General features: G+C 36.9%; 1 protein-coding gene and 1 long non-coding RNA gene across 6 annotated transcripts in view; one reads left to right on the forward strand and one right to left on the reverse strand.

Annotated features, from left to right (window-relative positions):
- PALLD (palladin, cytoskeletal associated protein) overlaps window positions 1-1,220 on the reverse strand; it is a 199,629-nt gene extending 198,409 nt beyond the window's left edge. For 3 of the 4 annotated variants that reach the window (XM_048303959.1, XM_048303958.1, XM_048303956.1), the window contains exon 1: window positions 1,083-1,218. The gene's annotated coding sequence lies outside the window, so the exon portion shown is untranslated. Of the gene's footprint in view, window positions 1-1,082 lie in introns of all 4 variants that reach the window. The other variant, XM_048303960.1, reaches the window with a different exon arrangement.
- A 1,173-nt stretch (window positions 1,221-2,393) lies between these two features.
- LOC125326119 lies at window positions 2,394-7,701 on the forward strand. 2 transcript variants are annotated; one of them, XR_007203689.1, is made up of 3 exons: window positions 2,394-2,693; window positions 4,985-5,024; window positions 6,964-7,701. It is a non-coding gene; the product is annotated as an uncharacterized LOC125326119 (long non-coding RNA). The 2 variants fall into 2 exon arrangements; XR_007203688.1 differs by lacking the exon at window positions 2,394-2,693 and adding an exon at window positions 4,686-4,877.
- The last annotated feature ends 4,864 nt before the right edge of the window (window positions 7,702-12,565 follow it).

Here is a 12,565-nt window from a genome sequence, read left to right on the forward strand (position 1 = left end):
CACAGAGTAGAATCAAGGTCCTTTGTCAGGCACCCAGCATCTCCACTAAGTGCCTAAGACTTTGCCACCTTGGAATGAGAGTCAAAAATAGCCTGTGTATAAACAGCAACAAGCTGCCTTGGGCTATCTTCAGCATTTTCTACAGGGAGTGGGTGGATGAAATCCTGGTTCTTGCAATTGTGTGTTTAAATTTTCACTTCTGGGAAGAAAATATATCTGGAGATATCTGGAGAGATATTTTTAAAGAAATTTAGCTTTTTGAATACAGATACAGTATTGTTTTGTGTAAATCAGGTACGCCCAATACGTTTTGTACAGCATGATAGAAACATTTGCCCAGAAAGTGAAAGATTTGTATTCAATTAACTCCTCTTGGCTTCAACTGTTAATGAAATACTCTTCATAACTTGAAAACTTAATAGAGCAGGGTTTCATACAGCTGTATTAAGCCATGAATAAATTTTCCCAACATTGTTCTTCTAAGATTTAAGGAATGCTTATATCCTTTGATCTGTACTGAATATTTTGGAATCAAGACCTTCCATTTTTATTGCAAAAATAATGTGTATTCTCCTTTATAAAAGTACTAAAGGCAGTAAATCACTCTAAACAAATGGCAAACAGACTAAAACTTTGGAACAGTTACACATTTTGCAAGATAAATACACTTTAATATGCAATAATGTAATAATTTAGCATTTGCATATAACATTTTAAAATTAATAATAACATCAAACAAGGTAAGAAATATATGGCTAATATGCTCACTCCATCCCTACTGCAGTATTACGGAAAATTCAGTTGGTGAACAGAACTCCACGGAGATAATAGTTTTCACTACCAATAGATTTGATGGAACATAGCTGCAGTTTTCCTGGAACCTTAACAATAGTTTCTAACACGAGTCAGCTCGAGACATTCCAAATCTCATGTCAAAAATCATAAAACTATTCCAGTTGTGCAAGTTTTCCATTCCATCTGATGAAGATGTTACATAATGCAAAAGATTTTCATCGTTAATTGCATGAAACCAAAATACAGTAATAAGCACGGCTCTTTACCCTAATGATTCATTTACTTACCTGAGGAAGCAGAACACGTCTGTTACGGCCCCTGTTATTTCGTATCTTACTCTAAATAGCAACAAAATAAATTACAAGTAGATAGGCATTCTCCTTTCCAAGACCTGAAGTCAAAGACCAGTATGCAAACTTCAAATAGAAATCTCTAAGCACAGCTTCTACTTTAAGCAGCAGAGATAGATACAACCTCCTTTACCAGTTGCCACAGAAACCTCCAGTTATTTTGAGTTACTAACAGACATTTTTCTCCACCTCTGAAAGAGCAAAAAATAATCTGGTTGCCTGTGCTTAAACAGACTAGGTCAATATCATGCTGTAGTTCGATGCCATACATAGCTTTGTTGTTTTCCATTGGTTTGCAAAAACATTTAATTTTGCTTGTAAATATATTGTAAATAGATTTTTTTACATAGCTAGAGCTAATCTATGTTTTCATAGAGTGCATTGGAAGTACCTACCTGTCACATATGTATGAAAGTGTCAAATGTAGCAAAATATTCAAGGAGTGTCAATGGTACTCAAATACAATTTTTCCAAGTTTCTCTGAGGATTTTCTTAGGAGTGCAATGGGAAGGCTCATACACCTTCAGCTTTTGCTAGCAGTTGTATCGGTAATTGGTTTAGAAGAAACACAGGAATTGTTAAAATTAAACTGTTAAAATTAACAAAACAGTAATAATAATACCTGCCAGCCTTCTTTTATAGAATACTTCATCAACAAAGAGACTGAGGGGCTGCAAGTAACAACACATCAATAAACATGAAAACAGTACGACTTTCCAGAATTACCACAGCTGAGAGTGGGAAAGGAAACCATAAAACAGAAAGGAAGGCTAAGTAACTCACAGAGAACTAATACCATCTCTTAAACTGGGAATGAGATGAAAACTTCTCAGTCCAAGGTCCATGGTCTATCTAAGGTCTTGACGAGGCAAACTACCTCAGACTGAGGAACCTGTCATTCTGCTTCCCTTCGCTCAACACTACTAGAGCACTTGTAATATCATTCTCTCTCAAGATGTTGTATTCTTTAATAGCTGGACAGGTAATAATGGAACACATGGACAAACAGCTACTTGACCAGTGAGTGCCCCCAACATCCCTTAAAATTTCACAGGAATTTTGTCAGGAATTTGCAGCCCTGTGCACTGTGATTAATACACTTTTGCATCTGGGGCTGTGAAGCACACTGCACTCTCACAGGATTTATCACAAAGACACACAAGGCAAAGCTGCTTGATCTTTGCCAATAAACACTGTGCCCAGGGTAGAGATGTCTCTGTCCACGTTACCTGAGAGCGGGCAGTGCCCTTGGGCAGGAGGGCAGCGCTGCCTAAGCCTGGCTCTTGCCAGGCCCTGTGTTCATCAGACTCCCTCGAGGGCCCTGTCACCATGGCACGCTGGTTTCTGAGTCTGCCTCGCTCTCTGTCCAGGCTCTCCCCTCACAGGCCCACGCACGCTCTGGCGGCCCAGCGTGAGGCACTGAGGGGAAAACGCGGAGGGCTCCGGCTTTGGAGAAGCGAGTGGGCGCCAGCGAATGGCGACGGTGCTGGAGGTGAAGAGTCGCCGGCCATACCCGGCGAGAGCGGCTGCGCGGGCGGGGCAGGCAGGGTGAGGCTCTGCGGGAAGGGGCAGGGAGCGTGGAGCCCGCCGGCCTGGGCGGCTGTGGCGCCCGGGGGGCCTACGGGCCGAGCTCCGCCTGCGGGATGTGTTGCTGTGCAGTGCGCCATGCAGCTGCGGCCACCCCGCACCGGCGGGGCCCACAGCCGTGCCGTGGAGCTGCGGCCACCCCGCACCGGCGAGGCTCCCTGCTGTGAGGTGGCCTGAAGAAGACCTTTCAACTGCCCGATTGTATTAAAATATTTAAGGCATATTATCTACTGGTGTCAAAAAAAAAGAAATGAGGTGTCAACAAACTCTGAACTGACAGTCTTCTGTGGTTTAAGTAGAAAGGCCATTCTACATTTTAGCATTTGGGAATGTATACAAATAAGAATTTAAGCAAGCCTGTGTTACAGCTGATTTTGATAAAGTACGAAAACTTAAGAAATCAATTTCATGTTGAATTAAGAAGCAAGGGGGGAAACAAGTGAAAGTTAAAGAAGGCAGGACTGATGCAATCTCATAAGGATAGAGAAAGCAAGGATAGAATCTGGCAGTGGCACATGGCAGTATAATCGAGATTGTGTAGTGTAGCATGTAAAGATTTCAAATTATATGATAAATTTAAGAAATCTAAGCTGCATCAGCTCATTGTAGTCTTACATAATTTTCTAAAGAAATCAAATTATAGTTAAAACACTGTAGTGGAAAATATGTGGCACAAAAGTAACATACTAACTTAAACAGGCTGTTTGAAAGAAGAAAAGCAGCCCATTAGTGTTAGTTAGCTAATTTTTGTCTTGACTGTGCGAACTAGCCTCTTTCTTAAAATTAAGGTTTTTTTAAGAAGTCCATATATAAGACCTTAGCTCTGATTTTGTCTAGTTTTGTTTAAATTAAATGCTTTAAGTGTTGCTCTTCTCTCAGTTGATTTTGTCCTATATGCTGTACATGTTAGTCGTATTCATACGGCTTTACCATTTCTTTTATTTTTAAATTAATTATATTTGTTATAATTACATGTGCTGTATCTGAAAAGTTATTCATCCCTCTATGCCCTGTGGAGTATGGAACTGCTTAAGTGCTGCAGTCCTGTTCACATTAGATATTACCTGTACCTCTGTGAAGATTGTATTTCAAACAGAGCGTATTTTTTCTTTTATATGAAAACTACTTGCACTTACGCATAACATTCCCATAGTTGGGCAGTGAGAAAAATGCTTTATAGCATCACATGTCATCTAATGTTGTATGTGCTAAGATTAAGACTTTCCTCTTCATGAGGAAAATGATCTCTATTAGATCAATTTTAGCTGCAAGCCTATGGTGCATATTTTACATGTTTATATTCACAGCCAGTCATGTATTTGGATTCCTTCTTAGCATGTGAAATGTGTTTGATCTGAGCAGGCACAGACAGCACTGAAGTTCAATACCAGATAAAAGCTTCTTTCTTTACAAGGGGATTAACTCTGAAAAAGGAATGTGCCTCTTTCAACAAACTGTGAGATGCTGATCTGTAGGAAAATGAGTATTTATTTCTCTTGCTGCTTTTATCATAGTACAGCTTTACATTGCTTTACCTTTGTAACAGCTATTGCATGCTGTCTTTTGATTATGCCAAGTGTACTCCTGTGGTTCATAGGAAGACTCTGCCTGCCACCTAAAAACGTGTCGATGCCAGATAGAGGTAGACAGCTGTGTATTGCTGCGAGAAGTCATAGCACTAACAAAGACAAATGTGCAAGAATGTGACATCTATACTTTTGGAAAGAGGAATGAATGTTGAAGGAGGAACATGGAACAGCTGATTACTTCCGCTGTTACCTTCAGTAGAACAAAATTTAAAAATAAAAGTTAAAACACAGCTGGCTATTTAGAATGAACTGCTGAGAGATTTGTCAGTCACTAGCTCCTATTAGGGAGACACTTAGCTTGGGGGTATTTTTGGAAAGAGTTTCCATGGAGTTGAACAGACTTCAGGCCTTTTGCTTTTTTCTGATTGGCCAATAGACAGGTGCTGAAAAAGGTGGTGGCAGAAATATTGCAGACGTGGTGCATATCACACAGACAAGCAACAGCAACTTACTTTTTGTTTTATGATAGCCTATACCATGTAAAAAAATAACAGAATTTTTCCTTTCTCTCCTTCCATTGTGAAATGAAAAGAGATTCAACAAAGGACTGATTCATGTTGGTTGAAAATACAACCTCTTGCGTTTAGAGTTTGGGAGTGGCGTGTTCTACCATAGCAAATGTTTAATGCCTTAAAACTAAAGCCATGTTATTTTTTCTTCCAGGGTGAAAAGTTCTGTATACTTCTGATCTACAAATAAATAGGTATGTCTAAAGCATCTATGTCCTTTAAACAGAAATGTACTATTCCATTATAGATTAATAATTTACTTTCAGAGAGAAATCATGTAGCAAACAAACTATTTTTAAAAATAGATGCTTTTAGGAGTGACATAGAGTAGGCCTCTGAGCTTGTGAGAGAGAAGGAGCTTTTCAGTGGCAATGAAAACTTGTGTGGCAGCACTGAGAACGCTTGTATTTCTTCATTTTGGAGTAAATTTCTAGAGATTGGACCTTGGAATTGAATCCACTGGTTCTATTAGAAGAAAGAATTAGAATTTTGACAGAGTACTGATCTTGTACTTCTAAGTCCATCTGTCTGTCTCGGCATTACAGCTTCAGAGCCAATGACTAAACATTGTTGGGGTACAATCCTGATACTTTGGTGTTGATGGATTGGAAAAATTGACAGTCAGGTTTTTTTTAAAAGTTAAACAAGCTGTTAAACATGCTCTCTATTTAGACAGGATCCAGCTTTTTCATTTTCCTAAAGAGTGATCATTTCTGGTGAAAAAAAAATTGCTGAGGCAAATTGAGTACATTTAGAGGGCAGTGATGAAAAATTGTTTAAAAATATATTTCAAACAAAACATGATAGGTTTCTACTCGCCATCAAACATGAAAAATGCATGATAAGATGTGCACACCTCCTTTCTGTCCTATTTGATATCTTGGTTAGAATCAAGATAAAGAGGCAAAGTATGCAGTTATTGAAAGATGTGTTTTTCCATGCTTTAAGTTCTCCAGCATCAGGTGTGCATCTTGTATCGCTTTTCTGTATCAAAGAAGGAACAATTAATTTTAAATTCACGTATTTCATAATTGTTCAATGAGATGTCATTTGAGTTTCCGTGGTACTTTATACAGCAATTTTCTGGTCCTTACCTGAGCCTGGTGGTATTAGTCTGGAAAAGGGAGTCGGGTTGATTGATCAGTGAACTAATGAATTCTCTTTAAAAGGTGAAATGTCACAAATAATCATGAAAAATATTCAACGAGTCAGAGCAAGTATGCAGATCTAGGAGGAAGCAGCCTAGAGAGCCAAGACAACCACCCTTTAATGATGATGCAAGTATGCATTTGAGAGTTAAAAGCATGAATGAGGCAGCTGAGAGAGCCACTGAAACAATGACTCATCTAAATGGATTACTGGAAACACCACTTTCAGACTGTTTGGAATACAATTTCTGGCTTTGCCAGCAAAACCTGACTAAATCCAAAGAACCTGGCAGATGAAAGAGGAAGTTTTTGTAATGCTATCACAAAAGGCTCTGAAATTGTAAGATGCTATATGAGCAATCTAATACATACAGTATTTGCTTTGAAATTTGGGCAATGGTAAAACCTGGCTATAACCCACAGAATTTAGGCAATAAATCTGATACTGAAAAACTTTTTGTAAAAGCATTAACTGTGCTGTTGCACATGTGGTACAAATAGAAATAGAGGCATATCTGGTGTGCAAGATTAGAATCCAACAGAACCAGTTAATCTAGGTTTTCCTTTACATGACAAGAGAGAAGGAAGGGTGGTCTAACCAAAACAAACCCAACAACAAGCTGTTTAATTCCCTTTGTTGCCACTCTCAGATCCAAACAGTCTGGAGAGTTAGAAAGTTTGTGTTGATATAAGCAGGTTTAGAAGAGGTTTTGGATATATTTTATATGGGATTGGAATAATAATTGCTATATAATACATGCATTAAATATATAATAATTATTATAGATATATAATCGAAAAATATCAACACATATACAGCTACAATATGTATACACAATATTGAAGAATTAGCAAACAAAAAATGTATTATTTTGACATATTTGTAGTCACTGTATACGAATATATTGCACAGTTTCATGATCAGTTGATACCTTATATCTATATAAACAAGCCAATACATCATTCTTATCTCTATTTTTCCTAGCATTTTCCTGGAGTATGCATTTGAAATCCTAAATTGAAACCAGTCTTGTAAATGAGTCTCAGGAATCATCAACATTTAAAGCTTTGCCTTGGGACATGCTGTCTGTGAGTTTTTAAACACTGAGTCAATTACCTCAAAAGCCCATAGAAGTTACCACCTCTCCTTTGAAAATATTTAGGTATGTTTCACCAAGGACTCTCGTCTTACCTTTGTTCTACAAATTGAACGGATGGTGTAATATTCCAACAAGCAGTGAAGGGGTTCCAGCCCCGAGGGTTTTCTTCATAGCCAGTTTTGATGCTCTTCACTTTTCTGTGCACTTGTACTGGTGGGAGTGAGAGTGACTTTGCAGTTTTGGGAATTGCACAGAAGAGATATCAGAGACTATGCTTAGGGTTATTCTGTCCATTGACTTCAAACCCTTATGAAGTACATTAGTAAATATAATTTAGCAAAACTTTAAATAATAGCTGTCATATTTCAAAGTTATAAAGTTATTTAACTAATAAAGCTTATAAGGGTTTTTTTTCCTTACAAATATACAGAAAATGTACTATGTGAAGATAAAACAACCCTTCTAATAATCCTGTATAAACTAAGAGGTTACAGTGATGGCATCTACAGTTTGTTTTCAAAATGGAAATGATAATGAAAATATCACAGTTTAAAGTTGTAAGAATAATTAATAACTTTTGAGGATCTAGGCAAAAATAAAAGTGCAGAGAATTTTCTAATACATTTTCTTGAAAAGGAAATTGAGCAGTTATTGACAGTCAGTGAGTTTCACAAAAAAACCCCAATCAGAAATCCAGGAAGGAAGAAAATTCTCTTTTGTCTGTATCAAACTTTCATACAGTTTGAGGAAGGTCCTTTAATCTAACTTTTTTTTTTTTGAAATGTTTATTATAGAACTTTTCTTTTAAGTATTTCAGTATTATTAGAGCAGACATAATTGTTTTGATACTTTGCCAGCATTCTACATGGATAGGTAACTTTGGAAATGTTTTTAACCAAATACCTTAAATTTTGGTCAGTTGTAAGCCGAGTAGAAGCTAATGCCTCTCATGTCCACGCTTCAGTCCTTTTGCAAGACTTTCAAGTTCCTGAATGTAACAGCTTTGAAAGCAGACTGTACATTTGTGCAGACTCATACTTGTACAGACTGGGTATCTGCCTCTGCTAAGATCTCGTAGAGGCTGCATAGGGTTTACATGACATAGCCTTTCATTTCATCATTATTTGATTTCTGAATGTTTGATTGCACAGCCTCAGTATTATTCCCGTACCTTGCATCATGGAATAAAGAGATACTCGGACATGATTTCGTAATCCTTGTGATAGTTTGCTAAGGCTTTCTGAAATTTAACTTTTAGAATTGCACAGATACATGTTCAATGGACTACTGTTTCATCATATGATCTCTGTGTGTAAGTTCAGTTTGGTTTTTATGTTCTGCTTCATACCCTGGCATCTGAATGATTGTTATTTAATACATGCAGACAGACATTTCCTCAAAAGTACCATTCAAAATGTTAACAAGTCTTCATCCTAAATCTCTTCAATCTGGTGTTTGTTTAGTGATGCATAATGATATGCATCAGCATTGGCCTTTTATTGAGCTTGCAGCCCTGACATCTTTTCAGAGTGTTTCTTATGGGAATAGAGGTCTAAAAGTGGGGTCATTCACACTACTTACGTGGGTAGAACAATTATTTTGCTTCTTGGGTAATACTCAGAAAATGAGACAGGACAGGGGAGTGGCAAAAGCATATGAGGGAATCAGTGCTTTAGGTATCATTATCATTATTATTATTATTATTATTATTATTCAGTTTAATTATCAAATGAGCTATTAAAATTCTTCTTTTAAAATGGTTTCTTCTAAATGTCATATTATTTTTATAGTAGCTGATACAGAGTGAATAAATATAATTTTTTTTAAAAAAGTTTGAATAATACAATAGAAAAAAGGTTTTAGACTGAATATGTGAGGTAATCAGTTGAATATCATTGCTGCTTTGTGTGACTTTTTTATTAACCCACTCATATATATGGTAAAGTACATATGTGTCTTTTTACTCAGAACAAAGATCAAAGAGTTCTCAAAGCCTTAATAGCACTTTATCCTTGGACAAGTTTTCTTCACAGTGTATGGATATCTTTCATTACCACTGGGTTACTACTGGTGCTGTATGCACTGACTGTGATTTTGTTTTGTAAATATTTTATAGGAGAGAAAAATGGAAAACATAAGTCAGGTTTATAAAGCAATGAAGTTGAAATTTATGGAAGGCATTTAGCATTTCATAGCTAAAATTGCATAAATACTTCATATGTAATTTGGTTAATCAATAGAATTCCAACGCAGAAAAAATCATTGAACGAAATCAGAAAAGGATAAAGGATAAAGAGGGAAAAAAGTCGAAACAATGGAAAAACCTTTGCATTAACAACCAAATTAAACACAATTTTAGATCTGGAATAAATAAGGTAAAAGTTTTCCTGGAAACATGCCAAAGTAATTCTGTGAAATGGACTGCAGAAATGTCTGGTTTGAATGTCTGTTTTCAACAGTGGAAAGAACAATCTCTAGATAAAGGTAAGTGTACATATTTTTGTGGTTTCTTTGGAGAGATGGCAAGAATTACCTCTGTGAAGACTAGAGAAGAATGTACTAATAAACTTTGCCTACTGTAATGGTAGTGTTTTCATACTAAGAGTTTCGTGTGCAGGTCAGATCACTTCAAGGAAATTAGTTTGTGAAAGAGGCATATTCTGTATCTGAGGAGTTTTCTAGGCATAACAGCAGTTCATCAGCTTGGCATCAGCTGAGATTTGTAATAAGTAATTTTTCATAGTAGGTATATTGTAGATTATGTTGGGCCAGCTGAGTAACAGTAGAGGAAAATATGCTTCAACATGCTAAGGTACACAATAGACCCATATTGTGCTTTTTGAGGGTGTACTTCTTATATCAAGCTTGCACATCTCAGTACATTTCTGTTTCTACTAAATTCCTAGCAATGATGATGAACATGCATTCTTCACAGAATGAACAATAAGGTGTGAAAAGGCCCATGATTGAGGTATGCATCCACTGGGTGTGATGGCCTCTCTTCTGCCTAGTAATCTCCCTCAGCAGTGTCAGCCAGGGGCTCTGGTGCAGGATCTGGTGCAGGTGATGCATTGCTGTTTTGTGGTTGCGCAGACCCATCGGCCATTCAGTTTGAGACTGTTGAAGCTGCTCGGTTTGAGCAATTCTGATGAACCCACTGATACACTGTCTAGGAATGAAAGGGAATTATAAACTACTTGCAGGAGCCTTTGGCTTGACCTTTTCATACCAGTAATTTCCCTTTTTCTGCATACTAACTTCCTGCAGCTTTTAGTTTTGTTTCCAAGCTGGATGACTTAGCAGATAAAGTTTAGCATATCATCAGTTAGTGTAGAATAACTGGGAAAGTTGCACCTGGTCCCTAGCTACACCTAGTTACACCTGAAGCAGTGACTGAATTAAGGGTGGGCTGGCAGCAGTAATTATTCACCCCGATCAGCAGGTGCCTAAGGTTTACAGGACTGGAGGCCTGGAATGATGGGGGAGATCATAGGAAAATGCATGCTGTACTTTTGCAGAGAGAATATGCATGCATTTTCATTTTCAAGTACATCTATAACGTATGCTGATTTCTGTACACATTGGGACATCTGTGAGAATCACTGATTTTTGAGAGTTTCTTCCATTAGGGTAATGTTTCTTAAAAGCAAAATTAATGTATGTGGCGATTATTAGGGCTCTTGGTTTTTGTTTGTTTGTCCTTTTTCCCCCAAGGCAGAAGAACAAAAGATCTAAGAATAGCTATTGAAGCATGAGAAGAATCCATTCTCTCCTGAATAAATAGCATGATTTACTGGAGACAACAGGTAGTCAGAGGATTGGCAAATGCCTTAGATATTTCGGATTTGAGAATGTGACAGCCTGGATTATTCACAGATTATGTCTATATAATAATCACGTTTTTTCATTTTTCCATTTTTCCTACATGTATTTGTTGCTGCATAGTTGGAATTGTTTTTCTCAAAATCTGAAAGCAACAGCAATATTTGAAAATCCCGATAGAGACATGCTTTCATTGCAAAATCAAGAACTGTAAAGTTCAGAGATCCACTGTTTTAAATTGCCTATACTTCTGATGCCTAAAGATTTTTGCTTTTTATATATCTGTAGCTTTATGGATTTTAACATATAGCTGTATAGTTTCTAACACTTTGTCACTTTAGCATAGTAGTTGCACTTTTTCACATATTATGCTACCTTCTTGGAATTCTGTTTAGTCTTGCTTTTTAGTCTAGCAAGGACACTTTGTTTTGCACCATACATCATAGACATAATAAAATGTAGGGCTAAAAGATCAGGGTGGGGGGGGCTCCAATGGGGCAGAACCCAGGGGGAAATTACCTAACCAACTGCTCTTCTAATTGGACAATATTTATTAGATATACTAATTAATTAATCTTATAAAAACTATAGAAATACTGTATCATGTGTGCATATAGCCATATTGTGCACCGAGAGCTTTCAATTGCTTTTATATTATCATTCAGTGACATTGCTGCCTTTTACAAATGTTCTTAAATGCCTAGCACAGCAGGGTTCAGTGCATATCAGATAGTGGTGCTCAAGAAGCACTTTTCCTGTGAAGTGTGTAAGCTTTTATAGTCAATTTCTTTTCAGTGTCCTCCAGCAGTCTGTTCGTATTTAGATTAGTTTCCAGCAATCCCATTCACTTCCAAATTATGATGTCAATCATATTCTCTCTAAATTATGCTTCTTTTTCTTTTCAGAAAAGCATATACTGCTTACCAGACCAACTGTGATCTTCTTTACTCTATTGCCTAATTAAATCTTCTCCAGTCAATGAGTGGTAAAATTCCTTTCCTTGATAGTTGAAGTAATGAGGAGTTATAAGGCAACCTTATCCACCGTGCTTTTGTATCTTTTAAAACTTGTAAACTGACAAACATTATTAATAAAGATACACACATGGGATTATTATATGCCACCTAGTACTGCATTGTAATTGAGATGCAATACCCTGGTAATCAGCTATTTGGGGTAAGGTTTGAGATGATTGACCATCTAATTTTTCATTAGAGGTTCTTATTCAAGAGGGAAATTTGTCTTGTCTCTTTTACCCTACAAGGATGCAAAATTGTATGTAAATATCTTTCACATCCCCTAATGGCTTTTTGAGTTGCTCAGAAGTTCCAAAAATTGTACTCCTTTTGAATTACTTTGTGTTTTGTATGTCTACCTCCCTAAAGAATAAGGGCATTGTATCCATATTTGGTAAAAGCACAAAGCTGGTGTGCTGAAATCCTTAACTGAATGTCAGATACTTTCTGGTATATTGGTATGTGTTTTATGTTGTTGACACATCTTGTTCTTTTATCCATTCAGTTTGTGCTGCTGTTTTTTTAAACTTTTCTTAACTCTTTTTACACTGATGTCTGAATGATTTGTATGGAATTTCTCCAAATAAGCTGTTAGTTCTCTCATGCTGGGATGTACTTTGCGTGGACAGAATTCAGAGCACATTCAAAC

Source organism: Corvus hawaiiensis, chromosome 5, assembly GCF_020740725.1.
Source record: "Corvus hawaiiensis isolate bCorHaw1 chromosome 5, bCorHaw1.pri.cur, whole genome shotgun sequence".
NCBI lineage: Eukaryota > Metazoa > Chordata > Aves > Passeriformes > Corvidae > Corvus > Corvus hawaiiensis.